A 15,825-nucleotide genomic window follows, 5' to 3' on the forward strand; every position below is an offset into this window, starting at 1 on the left:
CTGCAACACAGAATTTGTTGTTTATATTCCCACATGACCCTGTAACCTATGGTATGTTGGAAGTACGATTGGTAAACTTTAAATGTGGATTCTCCAACACATGAGAGCCATTAAAAGCTGTGATCTTCGTATACTATGGCTCTACATTTTAGAGATAAACATTACAGTCCACTTAGGAGTTTTAGGTTTTTTACGATCCACAGCATTAAGTGACCATTCAGAGGAGGCAATTGGGAACTTATGTTGCAGCATCTGGAGACAAAATTCATTTTAGATCTGGATGGAAGAAGCCCAAAGGACAAGATCTAGATGAAGAACTGTACACATTACACAGAATATAATATTTGGGCTTACACATTCATGAGAGTTTTTATCTGTTTTACTTCATCAAAATGCCTTTTTTGTCTATTTGGCCGTTTCTAGCCTTCTGTTTTTCAATTCGCTGTACAATTTTGTAATGACTTTAAATTGTGATTTGTGACTCATTCAATGTTAATTTTGACATGTATTTTTTTGTGTTTGCTTGACAGTTCACTATTAAGTATCATACACAGTTTTGTTCTGGTTTTGTTATCATCTTATATGCTTCATGTGTTTGTAGAGTTGGAGTTGCCTTTACAACTTTCTTTGTTTAATTTAATCTAAACCTTTATTCCTCAGTGTCACAACTACCCATCTGGCTTGCAGCACATGCTTCCTGTTTGTTCCAGTTTGGCAGCATAAGGTTATGTCCAGTTGCTCTTTTCTGATATCAGTCATCTAGTCTAGTTCTGTCTGGCTCATTTGGTCTGGTTACTAGGCTGAATTTTGGGGCCTCACATCTTATGTTTCCATGTGCCTAATTTTCCCTTTAGTTGCCTTGCAGCATTTATTATCCACTTAGCACTTTAGATACAGGCAAGTTGCAATATTAGATCATGCTTAAATTATGCTTAGATCTGTTTTTACTTAGGCATATGCACTTAGCACTTCATATACGGGCAAGTTGCAATATTAGATCATGCTTAAATTATGCTTAGATCTGTTTTTACTTAGGCACTATGAACTTTAGATACAGGATCATATATTAAATGTGACTGCAGATTCTGTTTTTATCTAAGGCACTATGCACTTCAGATATAGGACAGTTGGAGGGTCACCATATAAGATGTGCGCAATCTGCAATATTTAGTTATGCACTGATTAGTCTGAATTGACTAGACTTCATCCTTTAGGTGCTATATGTGCTTTGCACCTCAGCAAGGAGCAGTTTCCCTTTTGTATTCTAATCGTGACTGCCATATCTATGTCCAGTCAGTCATCATGCACTTTAGATACAGGAACATATACCAAACGTGATTGCCTATTCTGGGCTTACCTACGGCACCATGCACTTTAGATATAGGTCAATTGGAGGGTTGTCATGTTAGATACGGGCAAGTGGCAATATTTAGTCATGCATTGTATCTTATTTAGGGTCATCTATATACTGTGAGTTCCCATTTTGTTCTTATCAAGGCACTATGCACTTTAAACATAGGACAGTTGAACAGGTCTTCCGTGCATTTATCATACCCACCTGCTTGGGTCTCTGGCTGTCAAGTATCTGTCCAGGTAAGCACATTGCACACTTTCTAGGAAATATTCTTTACATAGATTTCCTCAAATGCAATCTGCTTCTAGGCAGTTGGGTTTCTTGACGGTTAATGAATGAGCACATTGTTGTAATTTCATTATAATCTGTACTGGTTTTGTGGTTGCAGTTGTTAATCCATGTGCAGTTTATTTTTCTTTAATGGAGTCAAACTCCAAATCTTCCTTCTTTCCTTTGTGTAGCTAGCTTAAGTTCTCTGCATGTACTGAATGTTGGGGTTTTTCAGTATAAATAAGTATTTTTCACTTGTCTTGGAAGGCAGCAGCCCTTCGTGATTACACAACCACCGTGAATACATTGTTGCAATGGATCGAGGGGATCCAGGGGATGAGGTCCTTAGTCTCGAACAGAAGAGGCCATTAAAATGAATGGCTAATCTTACAGCAGTCACGGTGCACTATGCGCATGCACGCATTCGCTAAACATACAAGCGTTACACTGACTCGCCATTAACATTTACTTTACTTTACTTTATGCTTATAACACGCCGTAAGCCCGTGGGCATCAGGGTGCGGGGAGCACAGAGAAGTACCATTTACAGATTGGATCTCGCATATATTGGCTGGGCCTATCCTGCACTGGGATAGGGCGCTAAGATGTTTCTAAATTATTGGAATAAGAACGTTTTCAGAGCCTTCCTAAAACTAAAGTAGTTTTCTTGTAGCCTTAGGTTCGCTGGTAGCTCCTTCCAATATTTAGTAGCCTTGACAGGAAAGGATCTACCCTATCCCGTTTGCCGTTTAGCCACTGGTATTTCCCCAATGGCCGCCACATTCAGCAGTTTCTTCTCACTCTAATATGCTAGTCACAAACTCCTCGAGACAAAAGAAGGACTAGGTCCACTGGGACCATCGAGTTCTTGCCTACTTGACCTTCCATGCCCACTTCCCTTTTTAAATTGATATGTGCACTTGATGATACGTGAAGAAGCAACCAGTCAGTTGCGAAACACATAGTTGTCTTACTTTGTCCCTTGAGACGCTAATAAACTGGAATTTGCAATTTAAACCAGTATTGCTGATGAGTTTTATATTTTGGCACCAGGCGGTGAGCCCCTTTTCCGAGTGCAATCCCCAGCGCGGGCATTTGTGCTGTTGCTTTGTTTTTATATATTTAGATATATATTGGTGGGCTTCCACATTCATGCTTGTGATACAAAACCACTTTTGAACATGGCAAAGTGTGACGGGACTCTGGAACTACGCCAGGTGCTTACTGTAGTCCAAGAATGTATGGACAGCAACCACCTGTGCCTCAACCCAGAAATATCAGCTTTTTTTGCCAGTCACAGTTATCTACTTCCTTTTGATTGGTTGTCAGTAATGAGGCTCCCATCCAATCTCAAAGCAAACTGTATGTCACATAGGTGGTATCCTTGACTGAAATCCATTATTCTAAACCCAGGTTAAGAGTCACAAAAGCATAATTCTTCCACTTACAAACACTCCCTTTCTGGATGACAGCCCACAAGATTACAATTATACATACTGCAGTGATTGACAGGCATGTGTCGCAGTGTATTATGCGGCCACTCTCAACTCAGGGAGTTCCTTTCCCGCCAAGCAAGGTGGCGCACTATAAAGTACTTATAATCTCTGGTTAACTTTGGTGATTCCTCCAACCCGTCTCGCACACAACCCCAAAAAATACCCTGTGTCACCAATGGACTAGGGATCTGGCTGGTGTATAGTAAGAACATGTATTTATTTATTTATTTATTTATTTATTTAATTATTTAAGGTTTGACAAACAAACTAACATCTACCACCAATGATGTGACAACACCAATAGCACAACAGTAACTCCATTACATAAAACAACACAGGTGAAAAGTTTGACACACGTAATAACAACTAACAACACATTTATTTCAATTTAAATTAATAGACAACATTCACAATACAATACAAGGTCCACAGGAATGGCTTAATTTGAAACAATACTTTTCTCCCAGCAACAGCCACGCTCTAGGCCTCAATTAAATATGACCCCTTTGATTTAAAGACAAGGTGCAAGGAGTGCGAGCACAATGGAAAAATCGTGTTGGCTGCTTTATTAAAAAGTCACTGTTTGGGAAGGGAATTCAGTGGGAAAAATCATGTTGGGCTTGTTAATTACTACAAATGCAATATAGGGGAAAGGAATACAATGGGAAGAATCGTTTTTCCACTTTTGTTTAAAAAGCAAGGTTGGGAAAATGGGACTCGAATGGAAATCGTGTTTCAACACAAATGAAAATAAAACACAGGACTTGGTAATATGGGTAGGGGAAAATGAAAATAAAAGGGACATTTTGTTTTGTAACACACATACAGATGAGATGCAATACGTTGTAGTTAAGGTTTAAAATGAATGGGGAATTTCATTTTGCAACACACCTTGACTTGAAAGGTAGCATTTAGGATTACTTATTTTGGGATTATGGACCCCCTGCCTTTCTATATAGAAATGAAAGATTTCAGAAAACAGTCAACCAAGCCTTTATGGGCTATACCGGTCCTAACCACTGGGCATGAGCTTTGTAAGTTTCAAATGCTAACAACACTCGTCTGGTGATTTTCTAGATGGGAATTCATTGATATACTTTAATCAGATGTGCTAAGAAGTTGAAGACTCATCATATTACGATCTACAACACCGAGCCCACACTTAATAAGGGTGATATTCTTGATTGGATTGGTAGTGGGAACCTCTTAATTGAGAATATTACCACTACTCCATGTATTTGGTCTGACCACTCATTTGTTTCATGCCTACTGAAGCTCCCAGGTAAAGTAGGTAGGATACACGAACCTGCATGCTTAGTCAATACCCGAAATTATAAGGGCATAACTGCCCCTGTTCTGACCACTCACATACAGAAATTGATGACAACAACAGATGACTCCGTTGGAGCAGAGACTCTTAGTAACAGTTATAATAAGGAAATCATAGACATGCTATACAACATGCCCCACTTAAGGCTAAATCAGTTTGAGATTTACCTAACCCGCACAAATGGTTCTCTATAGTCTTAGCGGAACTTCAAACTAATAAAAGGCAGGCAGAATGTAAGTGGTGTAAAGATAATTCCAAAAAGAGCCTGCTGGTGTGGAAACTGTTAGAGAGGACATATAAAAACAAGATTTTTGAAGCTAAAAAGACTTTTTATAATGACGACATTAATTCAGCCGGGGACCAAACGAAAGAACTCTTTTGCCTTTTTAGAACATGGGAAAAACCTATTGTTTCCATTCCACCCATTAAACCCACCAGTGATGACTGCAATAAAGTGCAGAAAGCCTTTGCGGATAAACTGCAGAAAGCGCAACATAATATAACCGAGGAACTCTTAACTTCTCCTCCAAAAATTACCCCCTCCCATAATCGGAGCACTACCAATGAAGTTAGCACAAATTCTTGCTTGGGTTTATCTAATTCAGTATCTGAAATTCATCCCCAGCAAGATCAAGGTATTGGTTTTACGTTCAAAGAACTGAATATGGCAGAGATGCATGACATACTTAAAACCATGCATCCTACCAATTGTCCTGGAGCACTGCTCCCATCCAAAATCATACTGGACCATAAAGAACTATTTGTTCCTTTCCTGTGTAGGTACATGAACTTCTCTTTCCGAGTGGGTGTTATCCCCCAATCTATTAAGAACGTAGCAGTGACACCACTATTAAGAAAAGCAGGATTGGACCCTCTAGACGCTGCCAATTCCAGACCCATTACTAACACTCTATTTTTCCTTAAACGTATTGATAAAGTGGCCACAGTGCAGCTCCAATCCCATGTCTATACTGCTGGCATTCTACACGAAAAACAGTCTGGATTTAGGAGCTTCCATGGCACGGAGAGCACTCTTCTTGACCTCCAGACACACATGCTCTCATAACTGGGACATGACAAGTCGGGGCCGCTATTGTTACTAGATCTATCAGCAGCCTTTGACCTGCTAGATCATAAAATTCTGCTCGAACGTATGGCTACGGTTGGAGGACTCTCGATAGAGGCAATTACATGGTTCAAATCCTTCTTGGAGGGCCACCTCTCACGAGTTTATTGGGTGACAATGCTTCTGAGGTAGAAACCATCACATGTGGAGTGCCACAGGGGGTCTGCCTCTCCCCCTTGTTATTCAACATTTACATCCTATCGTTATTTAATGACTTGAAATCAATAGATATTTTTTTCTGCAACTATGCAGATGATTTCCAACTGATCCTGAAAGTCACTGGGGACTATGAAAAGGATCAGTTGTTGCTGGATACAACCTACTTAATCATCAAATGATGGGTGTCAACCAATTGGCTCTGTTTTAACACAGTCAAGACAGAGCTTATGTTGTTTGGCCCAAGATTTACAAGAGTCAGAAGTACTCCAATTTTATCATTGATGGTAGTCAAATAAAGGTTGTGCCTAAAGTTAAGACTCTAGGCACTTACATGGAGGAAAGTTTAGACTGTAATGCCCATGTAGCTGCCATCACAAAAAAAACAAGCTATCACCTCAAGATACTTTGACAGGTTGCGCCTTTGATTTTGATAGAAAATCCAACTAAACTGGTGAGGGCAGTGATCCTCCCGCATGTGGATTACTGTAAAGCCCTACTGGGAGCTGCAAACAGGTCAGATGTTCAAGAGCCGCAAAAAATTCAGATCTCCGCTACACGCATCATCTTTCAGATGAAACGGTCTGAACCAACGAATGCAGGAAGCAAATGATTACACTGGCTTCCAGTGGCAGCTCCTATTCAATTTAAGCTGTTAAAGATTTGTCATTAATGCATTTTTGGGAATGCTCCAGTGTACCTGAAAGCTCGAGTAAGCATATTACATCCTCAAAGAAACCTAAGATCTGCTGAGAGCTTTTTCTTGAAACAGCACCAGGTTAAATGTGCCAGGGGCCTTGGCTGGTCTTTTCACATTCTGGGGTCAACAGCTGGGAATGCTTTGCCACTATCAGTAAGAAAAACCGAAAATCATCTTGAATTTAGAAAGCAGCTAAAAACAGTGCCTTTCAACCAATATGATTGATTCTCTTAGTAGCTTGAGCCTCATACTCCTGTCTCTCGGCGCCTGGATGCCTATGGGCTTTGGCGCCATACAAATAAAATAACATAACATAACATAAGGGTCTACACAGGGTCACCTCTCCCTACAATTTAATGGAAACGATTAAGGCAGGCAGTTTCCAACAGAATGCGATTTCAACAGAGGGGGTGATTTTCTATCAGGAAATAATTTGAATGAGATTTAATAAATTGTGTGAAAAGGCCATCCAGATTCACCCCCCTCCCACCCCTCTTGATGCACTAATGGAAAGGGATAAAGGCAAGTGGCTCCCCACACAATTAATTGCTTTGGGATATCTACTTACATGGGAACTCTATGCTCTTGGCTCTGGATGCCGCCAGAATATTAGGACGCTCTTTTGGTGGACAGATCACACCAGGCCTCTCTGACAGCAAGGTCCCCCAGACAGGTCTCCTTCTGATAGGTCGCCCAGGTTTCCATGCAAGGTTTCTCTAATGGCCTTGTTAGCTCTCCTTGCCTTTCTCCTAGTGGTTCCACACTATAGTCCAGCAGCAGGCTGTCACCCAGAATAAAGTTCAAAAAGTAAAAAGCCCTGTTCTGATGCCAACCTGCCCTCTTATAGCGTGGATGACACTGCATCATGGTCATTATTCCCATGGTCAGGATTGGCTAGCTTGCTCCCTTCGTCTCCCACCAAGACGCCCACTGGCTGTTGATAGGACCAGAAGTTGGGAGATATGTATGATTTAGGCTGACGAAGGAGAAAAGATACATCATTTCAAAATGACAGGGTGTTTCTAAATCTTTTGTTCTGAAAACCTCATAATGTAATAACTCCCTTAGTCTTTCAGATAACTGCATAATATATATATATATATATATATATATATATATATATATATATATATATATATATATATATATATATATTCAGTGAAAAAACGTTGTTAAAAGGGACGTTATGGTTAAGTTGCGCTACTAAAAACCTATCAAATTCAGTAAAAAAACTTTGTTATAGGGACGTTATGGTTCAAAGTAAAACCGAAAAACCCCTGAAATTCGGCAGTTATGGTAAGATAAGCAACCAGAACTCGCGCCACCGTGCACTGCTAACACTAACACCCAGGACATCAAAGATGACATCACAAATGTCATTGATGACATCACTCATGACATCACGTTGGCATTTATTTTTCATGAAAATTCTGTAGGAGGGATTCTTATAATGTTGACCAAAAAGTGTGAAGAATCATTTGAATAAATATCATGAGCTAATTAGTGCATTAAGCAATGCATTGTTATAAATAGCATTCTATTATGAAGTTCTATCCAGTATACTAAGCAACTCATGCAGAAACTTAGGCAGTGTGTGCAGTATACATGATGAAGGTGCAATATTCATAATCTAACATGTAATAAGTAGCTAATAAGACCCACTTAATACATAATTACACTTAATACAGACAAAACACAAAGAGACAACAACACATACAAATATGAGTATATACAGGGACAGAGAAGTAAGTAAAAAAAGCAGAAGTAGTAGCAGAAAGACTTCATAACCTAACTGATTATCTTTATGCAGAGAAATTATTGCTCTGTTTCAAAGGTGCTACTTTCTGTATGTATGTGTATCAAATGATGTCAGTGAACCCTAAGGAAAGGAGTGTGAGTACAATGTATACAAATATGAGCATATACAGGGAAGGTATAGTAATAAAAATAAAACCATGAGAAAGTGCTGATAACTCTAATGATTATCTTCATGCACAGAAAGGATTGCTCTCTTTCAAGCCTGTGTCTTCCGCTATATAATATAAGTTTCATATGATATGACTTGACCCTAAGTCTACAAATATAGTAACTTTTCAATTTTTACTTCCTGACTGTTACTGAAGAAAACTATGTGGCTTAGATGTGTCAGTAAAGGAAAAAAAGGGAGAGCCAGCCATGTGATGTCATCAGTGATGTCATCAATGACATTTGTGATGTCATCTTTGATGTACTGGGTGTTAGTGTTAGCAGTGCACGGTGGCGCAAGTTATGGTTGCTTATCTTACCATAACTGCCGAATTTCAGGGGTTTTTCGGTTTTACTTTGAACCATAACGTCCCTTTAACAAAGTTTTTTTACTGAATTTAATAGGTTTTTAGTAGCGCAACTTAACCATAACGTCCCTTTTAACAACGTTTTTTCACTGAATTTCATAGGTTTTTAGTAGCGCAACTTAACCATAACACTGAATTTCATAGGTTTTTAGTAGCGCACCTTAACCATAACGTCCCTTTTAACAAAGTTTTTTCACTGAATTTCATAGGTTTTTAGTAGCGCAACTTAACCATAACGTCCCTTTAACAAAGTTTTTTTACTGAATTTCATAGGTTTTTAATAGCGCAACTTAACCATGACCGTCCCTTTAACAAAGTTTTTTTTACTGAATTTCATAGTTTTTTAGTAGCACAATTTAACAATAATAACTTTGACTTTATGTACATGTAATATGGAACATACTGAACCCTTTCCACTGAATTTGACGGTCCGCGGACATGTTCGGACAACAGTACCAGCACCTAAAAACTCTGGGGGGGTTATGTGTAATTGCTATATCATAATTTAGGAAAATTTAACATATTCACAAAGCAGCACACATACAAAGTATATGTAATAATACTTAAGAAATGTAACCCATATATGTATCACACTAACCATTCATTTAAATACAATATGTTCTAAAATGGAATATACCAAAAGAAGATAAAGTAGTGAAGTGGGAGAACGGAACAAAAGGCTCCCACCAATCCCCTCACACCCCTGGCCTAGAGGATCACGGCCCAGGCACCCGCCACGAGAGGAGTTTGCCCATCTACCAGACGACCAAATACCATGGTACAGGAACATACGGATGTGCCCACCCGCCTGCCCACCAGCCTGCCCTGCCCATGCCGACACCTGCGGCATGGATGGACTCGACTGAACCATCCAACACTAAATCAACACATCGTTAGAGATGCCATGGTGACCTAGCCAACGGTCAGCATACCCGTGCAAACATGCACACTGGACACTCCCACACCAATCCACACGAAGAACATATTCAGTGCTATGACGTAGGTGACGGACACACCCACTGACGCGCATCTTCATTATTTTTCACATAGGCTTTTTCCAAATGCAGAAACGCCAGAAGCACAATGAACTCATCTAAAATGCTTGCTCACGCTTCTCCTAAACCCATGCATTACAATGAGAAATATAACGAAGACATGATACTGGGGATAAAGCAATATGATACCATAACCTAAAGCGCTGTGTATCAAACGGTTCCACCTATGCGCCAGGCCCAAGTAGGCCGCAAGCAAGAGCTTCCATGAACATTGAATGAGCAAGAGTACAGTTGCTGACCCGTCAGAATGAGCCCGGCGAGAGCAGAAGGTCAAGGACACAATGTTGCAAACTCACATGCCGCAAGCCGACGCCAAGGTCACACCTGCAAATTAAGCCAGGCACACAGTGGAAAATGCAATATTAATTGTGGAGAATTCTGCCTCAACCACGGTCTCACCTCACGTGACCAAGCCGAACCTGACAAGGTGCCAGGCCCAGGAGGAGGGAGGCGCCTGGATCCCACGTTTCAAGACACAGGCAGTTAGAATTAAGCGACTCAATGGACATCTGCGGCGGTGGGAGTAGTCTGCCTTCCAGCATATGAATAAATCCTCACATTGTCTGCACATACCCATAGTGATACATTGTTGCAAATGACAGGTGCACCGCGAGCTGGGAACAGCGATGGTCCCAGACTGGGGGGCTCGCGAGTGGACCAATCAGAACATGTGGCTCTTATCACTGACGCCATTAACATTAGCCAATCCTCAGGGGTCTTCATGTAACAATTTTCATGTGTCAAATTGAAGGGACAACCCAAGTATACCACCTGACTAACCCTCGACCACTAATAACGCTCTCTATACGTATGCTATACTAACCCTACCACTCGAGGAGCCAATCCAGAGTGGCGATAGGTTTTTTGCTAACTTTCCCAGGTGACGCAAATAGCGCGTCATGCTAAGGTAAAAAGGGCCTGCAAGCCCCCACGATTAGAGAGAGAGTGTCAGGACGGACGCGTACGATCCTTGACCCATCCCTGCCGTTTTGTTTAATAAACAGCAGAATCACCTTGCTTCTTGCGTGTGTCTCATACTCATTTTTTGGGATATACGGGAGGAGTTGGGCCCTCCCTGCCCGGAGGTCCGCGGACGGCCCAGCCAACTCCGGGAGAATTTCCCCCCGACAAGTTGGAGGCACTGCTGAGATCTGTTTGAGGTCTGCTTTTTATTTTATTTTTCCGAGTACTCCCGTTGCGAGGAGGCCCGGCGGCGCAGCCCCCTCTGCCGCTACCCCCTTTTGAGGACTACAGGACCATCGCGGAACTGCGAGAAGACCGGACAGCGCAATCCGGATATTGGCCTTCGGGAGCCGGTTGAGAAGTATCCCGCCCGCGGTTGGCGAGTGTCCAGACGTGGTCCAGACGAGGGGAGGTGGCGAGCCGCTTGGAGGGGTGCACGCAGTCGAGCGGCCCCGCATCAAGAGAACTTGGTGAGTATGCCACGCACAACAAGCAATGTGAAATTGTGAGGGAGGGGGGAGGAATTGAATACGGGAGGCGGGAGGTGTTACACAGGTGCGCGGCGAAGGTTTGATAAATTAGTGTTGACGGTGCAATGAATGGTAGCTGGACAAGTGCGAGAGCAGTCCGCTACGTTACGGAAGAGAAGGGGGCGGAGCACGAAAAGATGACGTGCGGCCGCTCGTAGACACTGATTGGCTTAGGTCGCGACCACGTGTAAGGGTGTGTGTGTGTGCGGTTTCCTACGATTTGGTAATTATTGATCAATGAGTAGATGAGGATCCCTATTAATCGAGCAGGAAACTCGATAGATAGATGACGTTTCCCTGTAGACGGTAGCTAGCTGGTTGCCTAATACGGAAGATAATTGGCTGGTTAAGCCCTCCTGTCGAGGGGCGTATCACACGCGAGGCGACGCAGTGTGCGCAGTCCGATTATATTATTGATTACCTTGTTCCAGGCGTGACAGGAAGACAGCTGTGGGGTTAACGGGGGTAGTTTGCAAGCGTATTTTGAACTTTTAAAAAAAACATATGAAGAACTTACCAGTAGTTTGAAGAGATCGGTGACGTCACCAGTAGGGCTTTCATAGGATATCTCGAACACAAGGCATCTTTCTTTCTGAGAGTGGTGGGGAAGAGAATTATGGTAAGGGAGTGGAAACGGAGGTAAACGGTAACGAGTTGATCGGGGGGAAGGTGAAAAGGGGGACGTGGCTGCGCACGGAGAACGCCGGCAACGGCAAGTGAAGAAAGGGGAGGAGGAGTAAGAGAAAGTGGGACGGCTGTATAAGAACGTCACAAGGGGCACGCAGCCGCAGGGGGCTATGTGCGCCTCGGCCACAGGGGGCCGTAAAGGTGTTCGGTAAAGGAAGAAAAGAAAGAAAAGAATATACAAATGTAAATGCTATATTTTACTAATTTTCCTTAGCTGACTATCGCAAGTCCCCAAACTTACGGGGCCAGGTAAAGATCTAAGGCTGTATAGTGTAAACTGTTAGTAAGATAACCGCTACCAAATAGGGGAAGGATAACAAGTGAAGCTACTATGTCATACGGGGCAGGATCTGGAGGGTGGGGGAACACCCTCACTACCCCGCTACAGCACATATGTAAAACACTGTCACCCCATAGGGAGAAACTGATCAAGTATAGCATAGAATGGACACAGGGGACGGACAACAAAATGACGATACCATGGCCGCCTAATGGCAGTTTCGATCCATATACCCAACATTCACTATTAAACCATCTGCATAACACATACAAGGGGAAGAAGTTGATGCACCACGTCGTGGTGTTTAACTTATGGAGGATGTTCCAAGGGTCCCGACCAGGACCAAACGGCATGTTTATTATGGGGGAACCAACGGAAGAAGAGAAGATTAAGGAGGAAGGAGAGAATGGGGAAAAAGAGAGTGAAGGCACACAGAACACGGGGAACGGAGAAGAGGGAGGAGAGAAGAGTAACAACATAAACGAAAAGAAAATAAAAAAGGAACAGAGCGACGATATACCCCTAGCGAAGGTAGTGAAAACGGAGGAAGGGGGGTTATATCCTTTAACAGAACTATGAGACATGGTTCAATTAAGGGCGGCTGAGGGGTACTCGAACCCGGCATACAGCCCGCCACCATATACATCCACAGGTAGCCACACAGGAAGGGAGCAGAGTAGCACGACGGGATCAGCTCGCACGAAAATGCCCGCAGGGGAAGGGGGGATTGGCGAAGAGCAGATCGCAGGAATAGGACAGGATGAGTGGGTAGCTGTGCAGGTATTATTAAAATTACGAGGTTCATTAACAGAAGAAGAGGAGGAGGTAGTAAGGAAAATGGACGAGGACAACACCAGGAAGAGTGAAAGGAAAGGGGAAGAGGGGAAAAGAAAGGGGGAAGAGCTGTTACGACAGAAGGAAGAGATTTGGGAAGAACGATTAGCAGAATTAAGCGATGAGCAGAATACACTGATCAAGCAGCTCGAGAGAGAGGAAAGAGAGAGAGCACGGGAAAGGAAAGAAAGCAAGAATGAGCTGGACAAAATGAGGGAACGAACTGAGGAGAAAAAGAGAGAAGCAGAAAGGGTGAAGGCAGTAGCAGAAAGGGTGTCCAGAGCAGCACTGCGTGACAAGAAAAGGGAGGAAGAAGAGAAAGAAAAGGAAATGGAAATATGGAGAAGGAGATTACTATCAGAAACGACAAGAAAATACGAAGAAGGAAGGATGATAGAGGGTATATTAGAGCGGGAAAGAGCGAGATGGGAAAGGAAGAAAGAAGAAGAAAGGATAATGGAAAAGATGAGTATTGAAGTAATGGAGGAATTGAAAAAGAAAAGAGAGGAAATTGGTAGAGAAATAGCGGAGAAAAATGAAGGGGAAAGAGAAGAAAGGAGAGGGGGGAGTGAAGTAAGGAGGTATGTATACAGAGACACAGAAGTAGCAACAACATCAGCACAAAGGGGAGCAATTGGCAAAGAAGACAAGGGAGGAACGGATCTAATAGTCTTAAAAACAGTAACGATTAGGGGGAAAAAGACAGACTGGGGGTTGCCATTAATGGAGGACTTTTGCAGTGAGGAAGGAGAAGGGATAGAGAAGGAAGGGAGAGACAGCGAAAGGGAAAGCTTAGATAAATTATACATCACCCGGACAAATGGAGAATCACCATGGATCTGCAGGAGAAAGGAAGAACTGAAGGGAAGTGAGGAGGAAGAGCAAGGAATAGCGGAAAGGCAGACACGTGCAGCCACACCGTCACCATCCCGTCCCACATGCTCCACTACCTCACGCTCATTACGTGCAACATGCCCATCTAAACTCGCGCCCTTCCCACACGAACTGACACCCTATGCAGGCAGGCTTAGAGACCTCCCTGGACACAGGCAGGGAGAACGAATACACACGCCCACATTAAATAAAGGAAATGATAAAAGAAAGGGAAGAGATGGAGGAGAAACAGTTTTCAGCAGGGGAAATATGGACCCCATTGACGATGTAGAAGACAGGGAAGAAGAGGAGGGGTGCACGGATTCGATTGTGTGGGACCCAAAGGGCCAACCAGGACACAACCTAATGCCACTTCTGGAGAGGGGAGGGGTTAGACCACAATACGTCCCCTGGAAGCATTCAGACAAGGAAAATATAAAGTGCAGGCTCCCATCATTAAGTGGAGGTGCGGGTAAATGGATATATGAAATGGAAAAACACACCGCAGGACAGAAATTGGCAGTGGGGGATATAAAGGGCCTTCTAATATCAATATTAGGGGATGCAGCAGATGACATCTGGAAGAGAGCAGGATTTCCCGGGGTCACAATAACAAACACATCACACGATGGGGCACCATTCGCAAACTGCAGACATGCATTATGGCAGGCGCTGAGGGTACAGTACCCAGACACATCAGACATAGGAGCAATTACCTCACGCAAGATGCGTGAGAACGAAGATCCTGTTGATTATATCCAGGAAATTCAAGAGAAGTGGCGCATGGAAACTAGAGAACAATGGGACAAGACACCAGCAATATTCTATCATATTCTAGTACAAGGGCTCCCAGAAGCAGTTCAGAAACAACTGAAGAAAGTAGTGGGGATGGAAGCAAAAGCATGGCCAGAAATACAACTGACAATAGTGCATCATTGTAGGACATGGCAAGAAAAAATGAAACAAAAGGAAGAGGATAGAAAAACGGAAGAGGCTAAATTAGTACAGAAAAAACTTACTAAATACACGATGGAAGGTGCACTAATAACTACACCTGCAACAATGACTCAAAGCCCCACACAAGTAGTGGCTGCACAAGATCCCTCCCAAATACAATCATCACAGACTGTAACACAACAGCTGCCGCCACTCCAACCATACACGACTAACATGGGAGGAGGATACTCAACGCCAGGAGCTGGGTATTATAATTACAACAGGGGAAGGGGAGGAATGATGAGGGGGAGAGGATACGGATATACACACAACAGCAGGGGGGAGGACTTTGAAATTTCTACCCCACCGGGCAACCAGTATACCAGGACAACCCAGGAAGCTTTCCATGGCAGAACAGGGAACCACCATTGTGTTCGATTTGTGGCTTAGTAGGGCACATGTCACGCACGTGTAGAGTGAGACCAGGCACACCATCATGGAGTGAACAGGGACAACAAGGGCCCACACAGGAACAGCAGGGCATCCAGCAACAGCAGACATTGCAACAGGGAAATGGGCAGCAACAACTAGTAACACAACAACAGCTACAGACATATTCACTGCCACAACAACAGTTAGCGATAACACAACAACCCCAAGTACAGCAAGTACAGCAACCTGCCCAAATCCAAGACCATAACATAACCTCTACCAATACACAACTACAGCAAACACAACTGGGAAGGGTGACGGTCCTGGGACACAAGGTGTACCTGGACAACAAATGGGACAAAGGAGTGGTTGGCAGCAACATGGTAACGAGAGAGGATACTACAACTATTGCTGAACACAACAACAGATGTTGGACGACTTGGGTCAAGTACGTACCCATGCTAACGTGG

This window comes from Ambystoma mexicanum, chromosome 3p, assembly GCF_040938575.1.
Source record: "Ambystoma mexicanum isolate Mex_15411 chromosome 3p, UKY_AmexF1_1, whole genome shotgun sequence".
In the NCBI taxonomy this organism is placed as follows: domain Eukaryota; kingdom Metazoa; phylum Chordata; class Amphibia; order Caudata; family Ambystomatidae; genus Ambystoma; species Ambystoma mexicanum.